The sequence below is a fragment of the Ammospiza caudacuta genome, chromosome 11 (assembly GCF_027887145.1).
Source record: "Ammospiza caudacuta isolate bAmmCau1 chromosome 11, bAmmCau1.pri, whole genome shotgun sequence".
NCBI lineage: Eukaryota > Metazoa > Chordata > Aves > Passeriformes > Passerellidae > Ammospiza > Ammospiza caudacuta.
The window spans coordinates 16732400-16749555 of NC_080603.1; the positions used below are offsets into that span (position 1 = coordinate 16732400).

General features: G+C 47.1%; 1 long non-coding RNA gene across 2 annotated transcripts; it reads right to left on the bottom strand.

Annotated features, from left to right (window-relative positions):
• Positions 1-12091: 12091 nt before the first annotated feature.
• On the bottom strand, positions 12092-16763 carry LOC131562722 (uncharacterized). 2 transcript variants are annotated; one of them, XR_009275176.1, is made up of 4 exons: positions 16697-16763; positions 16484-16597; positions 13690-13943; positions 12092-12385 (listed from the first exon to the last, which is right to left on the bottom strand). It is a non-coding gene; the product is annotated as an uncharacterized LOC131562722 (long non-coding RNA). The 2 variants fall into 2 exon arrangements; XR_009275175.1 differs by lacking the exon at positions 12092-12385 and having other exon boundaries at positions 12901-13943.
• Positions 16764-17156: the final 393 nt, after the last annotated feature.

The window sequence follows — 17156 nt, forward strand, 5'->3', positions numbered from 1 at the left end:
CTATTCCAAGTAGCCTTTCCCTTTACCTATGGCTGTGGTGTTGCACACTTGCAATCTACCAGAAAAAAACCTTAAAATAGGAAAACTATTTTTGCTCTTTCCCCCATACTCATCAGGCACAAAAACAGCACCAAAAAAACAAATCCTGCAAGGTCACCTTATTCATGTGCCCTCAGACTGGTCTGAATAGTCTGACTCCCTGTTATCCAAAGCTTCAATTTCTGAGAGTGGCACTGATTTCAGTGAACCTATTCACACAGGTTAAGGACAGGCCAGTGAATGACGGCTCCACATACCAAGACCTTCATCCTGAGAAAGCATCAAAGATAGCTGAAATGGTTCCTAATCTAAAAACATTAGGTTTCTTCAATCGTGAAAAGAAACAACTAAGGGAAGTATAAAAATATCCATAAAACCAGGAGTGGCATGGAACAGGGAACAGGTACAAGCTGCACATGTACTGTCTCCAAATCAGAACTAAGGACTGTCAGACCAAACCATGAGAACAGCTTCAAAACAATCTAAAGGAGGTGGTTCTACATAAATGTGTATTGCAGCCAAGGAGCTCGTTGCTCTGAATGTTGTGCATGACAGAAGTTGACACAGGCTAAAAACTGGAACATTTCTCTGAAGAATAAAGTACAAAGGCACTGCCTTTGCTGTGCAAAAGCCCTGCACCACAGACTGCTGGAAGCAAGACTGTTTAGAAAACTGCCCCTGTACTTGTATGCTGCTGTAAATGAGACACTGGGATAGATCCAGCATGTTTATTCTTACATCCTTATGAGAGTTTTTTTGAACAAGACAAAAGATTGCTGGAAGGGAAAAAAAAGGTTAGGAAATAATGTTACTCAATGCTTTCAGTATTCTGCTAAAACCAGAAGAGAAAGAAGTATTACTTTTCCAGAAACTTCAATGGAAAACGGTGCCTACAGTGTTTTATTCCAAAATGCAATCATGCTTCTTGTTCCAGTAGTAACCTTCGTGTCATGCCACATGCTCCTCATCACAGTTTTGAGTGCAGCTTGCTTTGAAGTGTTACTGTGCCATTCAAAATGCTCTTTATGTGTGTTCTCACACAAATCTGCTGGCTTAGAATACATTTCTGCTCCTCCTAATTCCTGCTTGCCCTAAAATTGAAGATCTTTGCCCTCTTCTGTGTGTCACCAAGAACATTGATCACAAAGACACAGCTGAGTACCCAGGGAAAGCCTTCATGAAGGGGTCAGATATTGCATAAGGAGTTTACATCAAGAATTCTGCAAGGATTTTATTGATACAAGTAAGTCACAAGGAAGAGGAGAGCCAGGACAGCTCCCAGATCCCTGGTATGTCTTTGGGATAACAAGCTAGCACAAAACTTGTAAGGAAATATATTTCTAGTTATATGGTCAGGCATTACTATAAGATTTTTTGTGTATGGAAAGTTCTTACTTCTATAAAAGCATGTTCAGATTTGCAATGCCATGTACAAATGTTATCAAAACTGAGGTGGGCCTGATGCTGCTCTCTATTCTAGAAGAACAGGTCTCTGTGGGATGAGCAGGAGATCCATCCCTCACTGCTCATCATTGAGTCTCTCACACACAGAGTGTGAGCTCTTCATGAGGCATTAAAAACAAAGGGAAATAAAACAAATCTACCATTTGGCAACAAAACTTAGGAGAAAGATCTCTCAATTTCATATTGAGGAAAGGTTCAGTTACATTTGGATGTAGCTCTTGTCAACAAGTCAAAATTCTGGCCTACCATTTCTCCAAGATATGGGAAGATGGAAAAAGTTAAATAATCCATGAGACTTCAAATTATATTTTTTTATAACTACTGTGGAATTTAGAAGACTTAACCCAAATCTAGGGTGTCCAAATAATACTTCATTTCTAACCACATGTCTGCAACATAAATGACATTCACAACCCTATAAAAACCCTCAACTCCTCCTCTTCTGATTTTCAGATTTATTCATAGGAGAACACTTCAGTCACCCCTGAGCTGTGATTGCCTCCTGGGTGGCAGGCAGCACTCAAACTGCTCAGTGCTCCAGGATGCACCCAGATGAGGCAGAGCCAGGAGAATTGTACCTGCAAAGCAGCCCAAATCCCCAGAGGCACTTTGGCTGCAACTCCCACTGCCACCCATGGCAGCGTGGCCCTAAATAACTGCAGGGAGCTGGGACAGTGCAGCTGTTCCGAGCAGGGTTTGTCAGCGTGCAGCAGTGAATGCCCTGTCCTGGGAATGGTCAGTGTGTCCAGTGAATCCAGGAGTGATGCTGGGCAATGGGAACTTGAGCCCCTTTGTGTTTTACCCCTCCTGCCAGCAGCAGCCTCCAGCCAGAGCTGTTGGGACAATCATGGCAGGGACCAGTGCCAGGGCAGCTCTGCAGGGTGGTCACAGTGCAGAGGCCACCCCAGTGTCCACAGCAAGTCTGAGCATTGGCATTGTCTGTGTCAGCACACTCCAGCCCTGAGGAACTCACAGCAAGCTGCCAGCCCTGAGAGCCTGAAAAATTCCACTGACAGAACAAAGTGCATAGACAGACATGAAGGGAAGCAAATTATCAGGATTACTATGGTAACAACAGGGAGTGAATGATGACTTCAAGGTCATGACAACATATGCATCTTGTAGGAGCAGCTAATTGTCTGACTCTGCTCACTGACACCACAACAGATTTTTCACTAAATACCTTAGTATTTGAATTTTGCTGCCTCCAGCTACTATTAACATATTTTGCATTCATTCTTTGAATAAATCTCCACTAATGTTTCCAGTTAAAGTTCACAAACATATATTCAATTTATATTTAATGAGACAGTGTGAGTTAAGTAAATGAGTGCTAATTAATTGAAGCATATGTATAGTGGGCTGAGAGGATTAATTTGTTAATGTTTGCAGAGAGCTCTAAAAAATGTGAAAAACTATCTAAACATGAACTGTGCTTTGGAAGAAAGAAGGAGAGTGAGGAGGTGAAGAGATACAGAACATTATACCTAATATTTAATGAACACCTCAAAATCATGCATGGTTTGTCAGCAGTGTTCTCTGCAGTGTGAAACTAGCCACACAGTAGTTAAAATCTGGTTTACCAGTTGTTACTTTGCAGTTAAAAGTAAAATGGGCCAAAGTCTCCAGCTCTGTCTCCACTGGGACAGTGCCACATAACATGACTGGCCAAAGGTATCCAGAGTCACTGGACAGGCACCAAGGGGGGACAGCATGGCCCAAGGGCAGGAGCAGTGTTTGAAGAGATCCCAGTGGTCTCCAGCTAAGTGTAAAACACAAATTTCTCTGATGCTCCCACCCATTTCCATGGCACCCAGCAAATCCCTGAGCTGAGCACTGGGGCTCTGCTCCTCTCTGGCTCCAGGGCAGAAATCACCAATGCTCAAACCTGCTGTGCTGCTGCAACCCCTACACACATCCTCCCTCTCCTCCTTCCTCCTCTCAATGATTTCCACTCCTGGGCACTGTCTGTGTGCTTAGAGACCTGCCTGGCAGCACGAATGAAGAAAAAGAGCTCTTGGAGCTTTCTAGCACAGTCTGCCACTGGCAGCTTGGTCAGAGTCACCTGCCCTGCTCCCTGGGCTGTGCTCAGATCCCACAGCCCCAAACCCATCCAAATCCACCCAGCCCCAGGGCTGAGAGTCTGCCCTGCAGGCATCATTCAGGAGTGATGGACCCTGAGCCAGAGGCAGCCAAAGCTGCCCCATGTGCTTTCACTAGCCCTCCCCAACACTCAAAGGATATCAGGGAATATTTGTGGGCAGATAGCCAGAAAGATTGTGTTCCTTTGGCTTTTGCCAAGGTAGCTCATTTTATACAAAGCTGGAGAGAAGGGGCAGAGCAAAGTCTTTGGGAAGGCTTCTTTAGACAGTGTAATTGATGCAGGGCAGTATAATTGATGGAGGTTTGTATTTTAGAAGAGCTTTCCAGGACAACACACCAGTAAACCTTATGCTCCTGCTAAACAGCCCTAGAAATTAATTTGGCTGTCTGCAAGCATAGAATAAAACAGTCTGCCTGACCTCAAGGTGAGTCTTTCAACCAAAACAGGGCAAGGAATGTGCTCCCCCCTTCACCTCCTGAAAACTTAATAAAATATGATGAAACAAGAGAGCTTACCTGTGACAGGCTGCTCAGCCTGGGCTGGGCTGTGTCCTCAGCAGGCACTGAATGCACAGGAGCACAAATTTCTTCCCAACTTCACATGAGGCACTGAATAAGAGGGAAAACCAGCCCAATATCTGTGAGGGGTCCTGCTGGGGCTTAGGTGGCACTCAGGTGCTGTGGCAGCAGCTCCAATGCACAACTTCCCAGGCATTGTCCTGGGAAAGGCTGAGAGATCAGAGAAAAGAATGATAAACAATTCTTATCTTAACTTGCTGCACCTGTTGTTGTGAACATGTGGAATGTGTTATGGAGATTTGTTTACCATAGGGTGGTTTTTTATTAGCCAGTGGTGATGATGCTTGGATTGAAGGATCAACTGGGTCCGCCTGTATTGTGACTATCTGTAAGGGCAATGGGTTTCTTAATAAGTGTAGGATAATAAAATGATTGCTCAGCCTTCTGAGAATCATGGAGCCAATGCTAATCATTACCTGGGGCCTACAGTGACATGGTACCATGTGTCCCATGCAGGGGAGCTCCATAACCAGCACCCAGAATCCTAAACCAATCATGTACATATTGACCCTGAAGTCAGGGGAAACCTCCCAGCTCTAACTCCCACAGGATGGAACAGTCTATTAAACAGTTTCTGGTCTGCTGTGATCTACCTCAAAAGCCCAGACCCAAGACAACATATCCCTGGAAAGATTTGGTTAGTTATAAACTCCAACAAATGGCAGCCTCACCTCCATGGGTGCCTCCTGCCTGCTGCAGAGAAAGGCAGCTCAGTGCAGTCTCAGGGAGAGAGTGTGGCTGCTGCCCCAGGCACAGCTCCCCACAGGTCAGGAAAAGCTCCTGCAGCTTGTCTGGGTACAATTCTGCAGCAGTACCAAAGAGGAGGAAGGCCCTTGGGTGGCAGGGGCAGAGAAAGCTCAGTAGGCAGATGCTAGGATGCCTGGAGAACAAAGCAGCACAGGACAGTGTCATTTCTAGAATTGAATTTCTGCCACTAGGTTTCATTATCCCCCAAAAAGAGCTGATGACCTGCTTGCAGGATGCTTCTCCTGTCCCACCAGCCACCCTGCTAATTTGAGGGGCTCTCTGGGCAGCATCCCCCAGTAAAACATCCCTGTAAGCACCTGCCTCCAATGCCAGCTGCTGCCAGCATGCCTGGTGTGCTGCCCAGAGGAGAACCATGTCTTCTTCCAGGAGAATAATCCTCATTTGTTCAGTAGAGTTAGGAGGGTCTCAGTGGTAAGGAATGCTGCATGATTTATTCAGCAGTGCCTCTCTCCTGGAAGGACATAAGCCATTCTCTTAGGAGACCTACAAAAATCACATTAACACTAATGTGTTCTTTGATGATTAGAGAGTTTCCCTGGCAACACTCCATCAGTGCAGGCTGGCAAAATATATTGTCATAATTGGAGATAGACTTTTCCCCCTTTTGCATTACAAAGTAATCCAGCTGAAGGACTCCAACTGGATTCTTCCACATATGGTGCCTATTTTCAAATAAAACCATCTCCTCTGAGATTATGGGAGAAGCAAGTTTTCAGGAATTTCCCCACACTGTCAGTTGTGTGCTCATGTGGTTTTGCTTAACACAAAGCAAGAACTGGATCTCCCATCTGTTGCTCCATGGCTCATGCAACATTTAGCTGTGTTTTGTATTAATGATAATCACCATTAATAAAACAGTTTGTAGATTAGGAATTTATACCACCTTTATAATTAATAGGAGCTTCTTGCTAAATCTCCTCTATGGTACTTTCTGTCCTAAATTCTCAAAGCACTTTCTCTTCCTGCCTAGATCCCACTGGCAGGCCATAATCTACCATGGGGGACTGGCTCAGCTTCTAATTGGGGAAAAAATGGAGACATGGCAGGGCACCAGCTGGTGCAGCTACTGCAGGAAATCACAGCCATCAGACTTAATGAGAGAGACCACAGCAGCTATTAGAGGAGCTGTTGCACCAAACATCAGTAGAATTTCTACATTCTTCAGTAGATAAGTGCAGTCAAAACCTCAAACATTTGCTAGAAGCATTGATTAAGTTTGCAAGCAGCAGCACCCACTTGGGGATACCAACCTGACCATAATTATCTGTGTGACTAAGTCCTGACAAACACTTCCCTGGGAGAAGATAAGAGGCTTTAGGAACTGATACCTGCCAAGACCTGCTCCATATTCCCAGTCTGGCTACTGAGAAAATTCAAGCAGCTTCAAGCCTCAAAGAAAACTTGAGGCAATCACTGGTGAAATGACAAAGCCTTGATCTCTCCCCAGAAGTTGGACTTGAAGTCTAATAATGGGTCCTGAAGAAACAGAAAGCATAAATTATTTCTGTTAAAAGTAGAGAACTAAAGTTATGTTAATAGAAGTCATTTAGCCATCTGAGCAGTCTCCCAGCAATTGCATAAATTACTGACAGAACAAGGAGTTTCAACCAGAGCATTATTTCACGGACAGACCCTGACTGATTTCCAGGCAAGCAATAACAAGCACTGTGGAGGGAGCTGCTCTATCCTCAGATGAATGGAATTAATAAGACACAGAAAGCTGTTTAATAAACAAAGTTCCCTTTTTCTCCGGTGAGCTGCACAGGAACAGACTATGTGAACAGGGAAGCCTTTGCTACTTCTCTGGATTTCCCAGACCGTCTCCTCCTCAAGCCTTTGCCACTCACTTTAAGCCCATCACTTGTAAACCACAGCTGCTTTGATCTGCAGCAGAGAGCCCATGGCACTGCTGACACCTCCTGAGAGGGTTTGTCACCTCTGTAAATCCATGTGCTCCACTCAAGGCAGGGTTTTGACTGGTCTCTCTCTGCCTCCGGGGACAGAATGGCAGGGTTCTGGTTTAAATCCGTTATTCCCCTCTAAGACTCAGCCATTTGTAGCTCATAAATTGCAGTTTAGCAGATAGATTGAGATGTTCAAGTTTATCTTCCCACACAAGTAACAGCAAATTGTAGTGTGAGCCCTGTGTGCAATTTTGCTGGAGTGCCCTGAGGCTGGGAAGTGGCTCAGGGAAGATGTTTTGCTGGAGATGAGCACTTTCCCAGGCACCATCTTTCCAACAGAAAGCTCTCCTCCCTCCGAAGTGGCTCTGGGAAAAGTGATGGATACACTGCAGGCAGAAGCTCTGTAAATGGCCCAAACTGAAACCAGTGAGCTAAAACTGCTTGTTTGAGAAAAACGTCTCAGAACTTCTTAGTGAGTTGGAAAAAAGGTCATCGGACTTGTTTTAATTGTGCCTAGAATGGTTCTGTACATTCCAGCAACAGTCCTGCTGAATCACCACGAGGAAAAGCCTGTATCTAGGCAGATCTGGCTTTGCAGAAAAGAAGCTTCAAATTCCTTAGGACTGGAAGGATTTGAAGGAAGAGCCAGCTGTGCACACATGAACCACAGGAGAGCTGGATCCTCCAGCCACTATCACAGTGAAGTTTGTCACCATGGGCAGAAAGGAGTATGGGAAACAACTTTTCCTGAGGCCCTTCCATGTGGAACCATGGCTGCAATCACATTCAGTTTATCTGTAAAGTGCCTGAAGCAATCTCAGGCCCATCCATGTCTCCACAGCTGAAGGCACAGAGATAGCACAGTCTGGCTGATATCACAGCATAGGTAATCTAGATTTTAATAAGACATTAGCTGAAGACTTGTGGCAAATGTTGTTTTTAGGGCTGTGATGGTGTCAGACTGGAAGGAGCATTTCTGTCCCCCCTGAGTTCTCAGTCTGTGCCAGTGTCATGGGGTGACCAGTCCCAGAGGACAGACTGGCACACCTGCAAGGCCACAGGATCCCCTCAGGTCTCCTTGTGACCCCACAGAGCTGGGTTTGCTGTTTGTGTCAGCACACAGCAATTCCCCCATGCCAGACCCCACCAGGCACTGGTGAGGATTTTGGCCTCATGTCTGCTAAGCCTCATCTTCTGCAGGGAGACACCACAACAGTCTGGCACCTTGGCCCCTTCTGTCTCTGCATTTCTGGGGAAAGCAGAGGGAGATGGGGCTGCCAAGGTTTCTGTGGCAGGTTTCAGACCTACAGCACTGGTGGGGGCAGAGCCCCATCAGCTCCTGTGGAAACTGGCCACCCAAATCTTCCTGGTTTTCCAACTGTCTGCAAGTCTGCAGCTCATTACCAGGAACAAGCAGGGAAGGGGAATGGCACAGAGCTCATCTCTGAGGAGCAAACCTACCACTGCTGCTGCTTCCATCCAGCTCCAGCATGACCTCTATCATTTACCACAGTTCTCCACAACCCACAGAGACATCAAGTGGCCAAAGAATCCAGTTGCACATACTGAGCAGACTGCAGACTTGCTGGGGAAGGTTTGGGAGGAGAGTGGAACATCTGAGCTTGAGCAATGTTGGGCCATTCACTGCCCCAGTTCATTGGCCAGTCCAGCAAGGATTAAAAACAAATAGAAAAGAAACAGGGTGATCCCTGGAGACTCCGTGTACACACCCACCAGTCCACACAGACACTGCCCCTGCAGGGTGCGTGACAAAGCCCCTCAACACAACAATCTGCAAAAGGAGACCCTGGCACTGCGGCCTGTGCTCAGGCAAGAGAGGCATCACAGTAAAATTCTGCAAATTTATTTCCTGGAGTCTGCCCTCCCTCTCCTTCTCCCTGTATAAAGTAAATTTGGCTACTATTTTTTGGGGGGGGGTTGTTTGGGGGTTTTCCCCCTGAATCCCTGCTGTGATGTTATCAGCAACAGAAAGCAGTACAGAATAGAGGGGAGATATCTTTCTCTCAGAGCTGGAGAAAAAAAGCATTTCAAAGCTAATCCTAGACCAAAATTCATATCACTTGCTCCTTTCTACACCTTCCCCTCCGGCTGGGGACCTTGGCAGGACATCCAGGAGCCCCCGAAGTGCTGATAGGTACCACCAGCGGCTGATGGTGTTGTCAGGAGCCTGCCAGTACCTTCTGGGAACCAACTAATTAAATCTTGTATTAAATCAGTAGTTTCAATCTCACACCAGAAGCTAAGAGGGTGAGGAATTTATGGGACAAGTGTCTGTGCAGGTGTCAGAGGTGAAGGACAGTCACAGCTTTTGCAGGCCAGCCTTGCCGGTGTCCTGTGCTTCAGCTCTGAAACACCACAACAGGGTCTCTGCTCCCAGCAGTGCTATTTCAGAAGAAACTTTTGCTCTCCCACTCCCAAACAACTCCCATCACAGTGTGCCAAAGAGCTGAGACCATGCTCGTGCCTCCAGGTCTGCAGCTTCCTCAGGAACCTTAATTAGATGCACAATCAACCCCTCCTGCTTGAAACAAGTAACTCCTCAAGTTTTCAGTTTCCTAGAGGGAACAAGAAGGAAGAGTCCTGGGACAGAGACCATGGGCTCTGAGCAGAGAGGCCAGGCTGAAGGCTGAGGAGATCTGTCCCCAGCCACAGAGCAGAGCCTGCCTGCTCCTGCCTTGCCCCAGGAGCCACCAAAGACCTGGCTGGGTCAGCTCTGTCTCCTGCTGCTGTGAGCTTGCCAGTGTAAGAGGAGAGCATGTGTGATGGGATTAGTACAGAAAACCTGGGTTAAACCTGCCAAGAGACCTGTGTTCCACACTGAGGTTCAGGCAATCCTTTGAGCCAGCAGCCCTTGCAGTCCTGAAACATTAAATCATGAAAAATTCCCCCTAAGACACACCTTCACTTCTCCTTCTCCCACTGCTGCCTGTGGAGGTTTAATACCCAACTCAAATTCAGCTGCCTGGCTCTGGGGAGAATCAAATGTGCATTGCTTCCTTCCTGAGAGCAGAACATGAAAATCTATTTTCCTTCACAAGCACTACTGTGGTTTCTCCTGTTGAGCACCCAAGCAATGCCCAAGATGCCTCTGAAAAATTTCACTAAAGCTCACCTGTTGTAGGTTCAAAGGGTGGAGGAGCACTGACAGAGTTTCAGCTCAAACCACAGGAAGCCAGGAAGGGATAAAGGAATATCCCAAGAAAATTTCCACAGAGGAGAGTTCCTCCAGCTCCAACCAGCGCCTCCACAGTAGCTAGACAATAACTGTGTTTGACAGAGCAAAGCTGGTTTTACTGCACTTTAGGCGTCCTCTCTGGGGAGACCAGAGCTCCCCAGGGAGCTTTCATGCCCTTTCATACATATTTGGAAATAACATCCAGATCAACCCTTTCCAGCTGGATTTGTCTCCCCAGTTCAGGTTTAGGAGCTGTGCAGTCTGTAAGAACTGACACTGCTGCAGTCTGAGCTGCACGAGGAAATTCCAATTTAAAATGCAAAGTTTGCTTGCCATTTCCCTCAGTTCAGCCCAGGTTCCAGGAGTGCAGCTGGGGTAGACACCACCCAAGGCTGTTCCCTCTTCTGGCAGTGGCACCTCTCTGAAACTGCCCCTGTTTTCTGTAAGCCAGGACAGAGCTGCACAGAGCTGCTCCAGCCCTGTGGATGTCAGATAGACAACTCTATTAAACCCAAAGGACAATTGTCCTCCCTGTGTTTCAGATTGGTCTAAAACTGTGCTATAGGGGACAATTAATCTTCAGAATCAATGTTTTGTCAGGAGGCTACATTTCAGTTGTCTCAGGAATGGTGGTGCTGGGCTGGTAATGCCTGTCTGATGAGGCAGCCTCTGAATTGACTGCCCAAGAGAACACTTCTTATTAATAACTTTGTCACCGACCACAGGTCCTTTTTGTGACTTTGAGAAAACATGTTGGTTTATTTACTGTGTGAAAAACCTCACCCTGTCAGGAGTCAGAAGATTTGCTTGGAGTTTTCATTGCATTGTGAGACAGGGTGTATTTTAAATAAGATATTCCCTTTTCTCCAGGAAAACAAAGCAAACCCTCCAGTTTCTTCTAGAAAAAAACACGATAAAAATGCTCTTTTTTCTTTCCTTTGCATTTGTGGCCTTTCCCCCCATGCTCCACTCCACATTAATCCTGATTTCCCTGCATCCCCCTCTGATTATTTATCCATGCAGTTGTTTGCTGTCTGGCTGCTGTGTTTGGCCCCCAGGCTCTCTCCTTGCCACCATCCAGAGGGACACAGCTCTCAGAAGATCCTTGGAACCCTCATAAGCACCAACTCCATCCATGTGCTGAAGGTGAGGCTGCCCAGGACTGCCCATCCAGCCAGTGCTGGGCTTGGCTCCTACAGCCTGGACATGTCAGGGTTTAATCCAGTGACTCTGTCAGTGCCTGGGTCACTGCAGAGGCAGGACAGAGCCAGGGCTCCCTTCCTCCCAAGGGACACCAAGGCTCCCCCTTGCATCACCTCCCTTGCCCTGGGAGCTCAGCTCACCCAAGCCCTCAGAAGCAGCAGGGCTTGGAGAGCAGAGTGAGATCAGAGCAATCCTGTGTAGCCAGCACACTCTCCTGGCTCAGTGGAGACATGGCTCTGCATCTCGGAGTGCAGGCAGAGGAAAGCCCAGCGTTCCAGCTGGCCAGCCTCTCCTCTGTGGCTGCAGAATGCTGCTGTGCTCATGCACAGGGCGCTGCCTGGAGCGTGCCCGTGTCAATGCACTGACCTCCTAATTCATGCTTCTGAACCCCCAGATTTCCCCAGGAGAGCTCTGCTGGTGTGTTTCACACACCTTGCTTGGCACCACGCTCCTCTCACTGGTACCCTCAACCTTGCCAACACTGAATTCCACTGAATGGAAGATGGCCCCAGATCTCCCATTTTCTGCCGCTTCTGTCCTTCCTGGGGAGGAATCCCCAGTGTTTCAGGAAATTTGGCTCTTCAGGAGCTACTTTTCACTAGCAGAGGGTTACTAATGAATTGAATTGCCTTTAAGTCCCTGCATGTTCTTTATTTCCAGCTTACCCAGCTAAAGCTTATTTGATTTCAAAGATAATCCAATAAGCATCAGTTAATAAAATTAACTCTGCAAGGATTGGATTTCCCTCGTGCATAAGACAGATTAAGGGGCAGGCCAAAAGGGAAACAGAGCTGAAACTTCTCTTATAAAAAGGCATTTTTGTTAAATCCTGGACATTTTCCTTTGTGCAAGTGAAGGTTCAAAGGACTCCTGCCCGGCAGAAGGCCAGGCCAACACTGTCTGTGGGTGCATAAATCCCTCCCAGATGTTGAAACAGGCACTGCATGGGTTCTGAAGAACTCAGCCTGTCCAGGCTGGTCCTGCAGGCCCTGAGAAACAGGAATGATGCTGCAGAAGTTACAAACAAGGCAGACCTGCCAGGTCCCACTCACTGTTACAGGTTCTGCTGTCCCCAGGTTCGCTCTGAGCCCTGCCCAGCCCACCCAGGCTGGAGCACACCATGATTATCCTGAGGAAGGAAACAAATGGGAGGAACTCTCAGGAGCAGAATGGAATATGCAATATGATTCCAGGTGAGGACAGCAGTGTCCTGCAAGACTCGTAGCAGTGCTCCTCTGCATCCTGTAACATCTGTATTGCTGCTTGCATTACCTGATCACAGCTGGAAGAACTCATTAAGACCAAACTGAGCTTTCTATAAGCCCTGAAAACAAGGGTTTGGTAAAAGCTCTCTGCTGTCCAAATGTGCTCCTGAATGATTAGCACCAGATTAAGCTCTTTCACTTTTAACCACAGAACCATTTTCCTACCACAGCCAGTGTAATTTGAGACAGTTAACTCCAAATGGCTGAAGGCAAAACCATCACAAGGACTCTCCTGGGCTGCTGCAGGATTTCCAGAGCAGGTTGGCTTCTGAGCACTGAAACAGGAGTAATCCCTTCAGTGACCCCAAATACATTCTCAGGCACAAAACAGACTTTGACACTTCAATTCACATATCATGAAAACACCATTTATGTCAAGAAAAAAAATAAAAAAGGAGCAAGATGCTTAGTTACAAGGAAATGCCATTTACCAGTAGTCTGGGCTTGCTGCAAGCCTGAGCTCAGTCCATGAAAAATTAAAGGCAACAGAGACCTCTAATGCATCACATATCAGGAGAACCATTAAATAATCAGTCAGCATCCAGTTTTATAGGCATTTTGGGCATAATTCAATCTCAATTCATTTTAGATCATTTCCTTAATGAAGTAATGCACTGGACATAAATATTTCAGTGCAACTCTCCAATGCTCTTTAAGTAGTAAGCAGCTTTCAGTAACACAGAACCCAATTAAGCTCTACAGGGTAAAAACTGACATACAAAAAAAGCTAAAGAAGGACTAGATGTAGGAATCTAGCTGCAGGAATAGTGATGTCCCCAAGTCCACAGGACTCTGGCATATAGATACAGCTGTGCTCCTGAAGAGCCATTAAAGATAAACAAAATCAGAACAGAAGAACAGTCTGGAGTTATAAAGATGCTATTCTACAGCTAGATTTCCTCTCCCTTACATGTGCACCTCAAGCAGTTTGAGGTAAGGATTGCTTTTCTGTTTCAGGTTTGCACAGCGCCAGCACAGTGGGATGGGTATTTTGAAGGGAATTTCCCAGTGGTGCTTTTCCTGCCTCCATGCTCAGCAAAAAGGGAATAGGTGAGTAATAAACAGGTTTCCTTCAGTGCTTTTTCCTGTCATTCACAGCAATAAGTGGTGGTTTTGCTACAGAACATCTCTCTTCCACAGGTTATGATAAAACATTTAAAATACTTACTAGAAGGTTACTACAGCTGCCATGTCCCAGCCCATGACCCTCCTGCACTGCAGGACAGCCACTCCTGTCCCCTTTGGAGGGGAGGGGAGGCTGCCAGGCCAAGTTCTCAGACAGGGTGCTTGGCACATTGGTGCCCAGTACAGCTCTGCAGAGGTGCCACACATCCAAAGGTCCCTGCAGGCTTCAAAGCTGCAGCCACAGGCTTCTCTGGGACTCACACCACAGTATGATAAGAGTCTTCAAAGCAGAAAGCACTGCAAGTCCAAGAAAACCTTTTACTGCCTTTGAACCACAGGCTGAAGAATTTCACACCAAAAGTTACAACAAACACAGGGGAGGAGGTAAGTTGGGGAATTAATTTTAGCATGTAAGAGTCAGTTTTGAATCCTCTGAAGAATAAAACAAAACACTTCACAACAAAAGGAGAGAAAAGCTTAAATCCATCAGAAGGATGGGAAAGAGTCTTTCCAAGTGTGAAAAAGCCCATTCCCAGGAGAGCAAGCTGGGAAGGGCAGGTGATAAAAGGGAGGAGTCACTGGTGGAGACTGGCTCCCAGCTGGAGCTGGGTGCGAGTGCTTGTGTTATTTGTCAAGCAGAACTCCCTGTTCTTTGGGGACTTTTGCCTTCATGAAATACTTTAAAACTTGTCAAATTTTCTTTTTTCCCCCCAATAATGTCCTAGTAGCTGATGTGTTGTATTGGTGGTGAGCAGCATTCCTGTGGCTGCCACCCCAGCTCTGAGGTCATGGCATCCCAACTCACAGCTCATCACACTGTGAACCTGCCCTGGGCCTGAGGCAGGAGCCCAGGGAAAGTTCTGCCCCTGATCTTCCCTGGATTGCACTCTGTGCTGGCAAAGGGGCTTCTATCGCTTCAATTCTGCTAACTTTTTAAGAGTTTTTGGGTGTTTGGCTTTGCCACATATTCAACAATATTAAAATCCCCATTTTCCTGCACAGTTTCTGCAATGAAATAAACAGAAGGTGTTCAATACTACAAATAAGAAAATTGCTTAAATACTGCCCTGCAAGCTCTCAATGCTTTAGGCGCCAATGGCTGCTACCACCCATGCTGCCAAATGATATATGTAAAACAAATTTAAAGGAACACGGGGCTCCAAAGACTGCTGGTCAGCCTGGAGAGGAACCCTCTGTGCTGTCAGCTCCCAGCTGCAGGGTGTGGACAGGCAGAGTGGCTGCCCAAAGCGAGCTCTGTCTGTGAGCAGCCTGCACAGCCCCAGGGAAACAACTGCCCCATCCAACAACAGCTGCTCAAGGGATGCTCAGCCCAGCACTGTTCCACTTCTGCGGCGTTCAAATGCCTTCATCCAACACAACCCCCTTGCACTTTTTTGTTTTACCCTGAGGACTTTGCAGGACCGAGTTTATTCCTCTCCCTGCACACCCCAAAATTGTGGGCTGCATTTCCCTGTGCCGCCCTGGTGTGATTAGGAGGCACATCTGTGGGAGGGGAGCCTATGAGGGAGAACACATCTGTGTGCTGGGGCTGTCAGCACCCAAAATCCCAGCCCCAGGGCGCACACACAGGTGTGTGTCCCTAAACCCACATACAGGTGAGGTGTCTGTCCCTGGGCGCAGGTGCAGCACTGCCTCCGCTGAGCTCCTGCCCGTCCTTTCCTTTCTGGCCACTAGAGAGAGCCCTGGGATAGAACTCGATGCTGCTGGAGCATCCCGGGCAAAAATAAAATAATCACTTAAAAGCACAATAAAGCATTTTTCCGCCTTCCTATTTTTTTTCCCCAAAATGGTTAAATTTTATGTTTATTAATCCAAATTGATTTTCAAGCTTTTATTTTTAATTAGCTCTTAATTTCTTAAGGGACAGCTGGATCAAACTGACAAATATCCCTTGTTAAGAAGATTTGGGAGAAAAAAAAAATCTCACGAGGAAGGACTGGACTGCACACCATGGCTGACACTAAAACCGAGTAAAGTTCACTTATGTGAGAAATGCCAAGGTTGTTAATGCACCCAGTAAGTGTGGGGTAGAGGTATCAAAGAATTTCCCTGCGAGTTTGGGAGTGCAGAGGTATCAGTGTGAGCTCTGGTGGAGTTCTATCTGAAGGGAAAATCAGGGTTTTTTGCCACACAATATTTGGATATTTGCCTTGCTGCCAGGCTAGGTTGGAATGCTGCAGCCCTGAGCTCTGCTCACACAGCTTCCACTTTGGGACTGACTCAAAGCCTGCACAGAGCAATGCTCTGCACACCTCGAGGTGATCAGCACTGTCTTCAGCGTGGGCTCTGGGGAACCAAGGAATACAATTTAAGGAATAAAGCCTCCAGCTTCTTGCCTGGCTTTGTACTGCTTTCATAAACAGTCCAGTAACCCACTAAAATAGTGACCACACTTAAATTTGTTGTTGTTTTATTTCTGATAGAACTGCCAACACTTTTAGGTTTAGATTTAAAACTTTTAAGTTTTAGATTTTTAGGTTTAGTAGCTCATTTTGAGTGTTTTCTGTTCAAAATTCAGGTGGGCTGGACTGGGTCACAAGGTTTGGCCATCCATATGGTGACATTTTGCCTTGGTCCTGGGGACTTTCTCTCCTTCTCTCCCAGGGGACATGTGCTCTATTTGCACAGCTGAACTGCATGAAATTAGGAGAATATATAGAGAAACAAAAGTTTTCAGCTGAGCACAAAGTGACTTCTAAATTACAGCTGGTGCTGGGGTCCTGTCAAGCAGGACATCCTGACTTCAAGCAGACGTCTTCCCAAGCCCAGCTACCACTGTGTCCCACAGAAAGGCAAACCACCCCCTCTTGGCTTACCTGCTTCCAACAGGAGCCTCTCCTATCAGCCTGGGCCCACAGCGGTCTGGTATTTTCAGAAAACAGAAAACAGCAGGGCCAACAGGGTCAGCTTTGGCTGGCTGTTCCAGCATCCTTGTGGATGAGACAAGCTGGCATTAATGTGCACGTTTGCACAGCTGGTTTAATCCTGGCATCAGGAGAGCTGCCTTAGCTCCCCAGGGGAGAAGGTACCTGCAGAACCTGGCTTTCTGTTGCTGTTAGGCCATTCCAGTTTTCTCCAGCAGACACAGACCTGCCCGCCCCAGAGGCCTGCCCTGCTGCTCCTGGTCCCTGTTATCCCCTGGGGATGCTAACAGGACACAGCTGCTGTCAGATGTGCAGTCAGGGCCACCCTGGAGCAGCTGTGGGTCATCTCTGTCTCAGGTGTGCAGCAATGCATTCCTCTGCTCCTGTGGGATGCTCTGCACTGACTCTTGCAGGTTCCCTGTGGCAGCAGTGGCAGTCCTGTCTGTGCACAGGACTCACAGCCTGAGGCTGGGGACTTTTCCAGCAGGACAGTGTGTCTAGGAGCCTGGAAAAGTCACTTGGAAACCCTTGTTCTTGGTGCCTCCCTTTGCCTTTGGAGGAGAGGGCAGTGCAGGGAGCCCCTTCCTCCAGACCTGCCTGATGGGAGGGATCCTCCAGGACATTA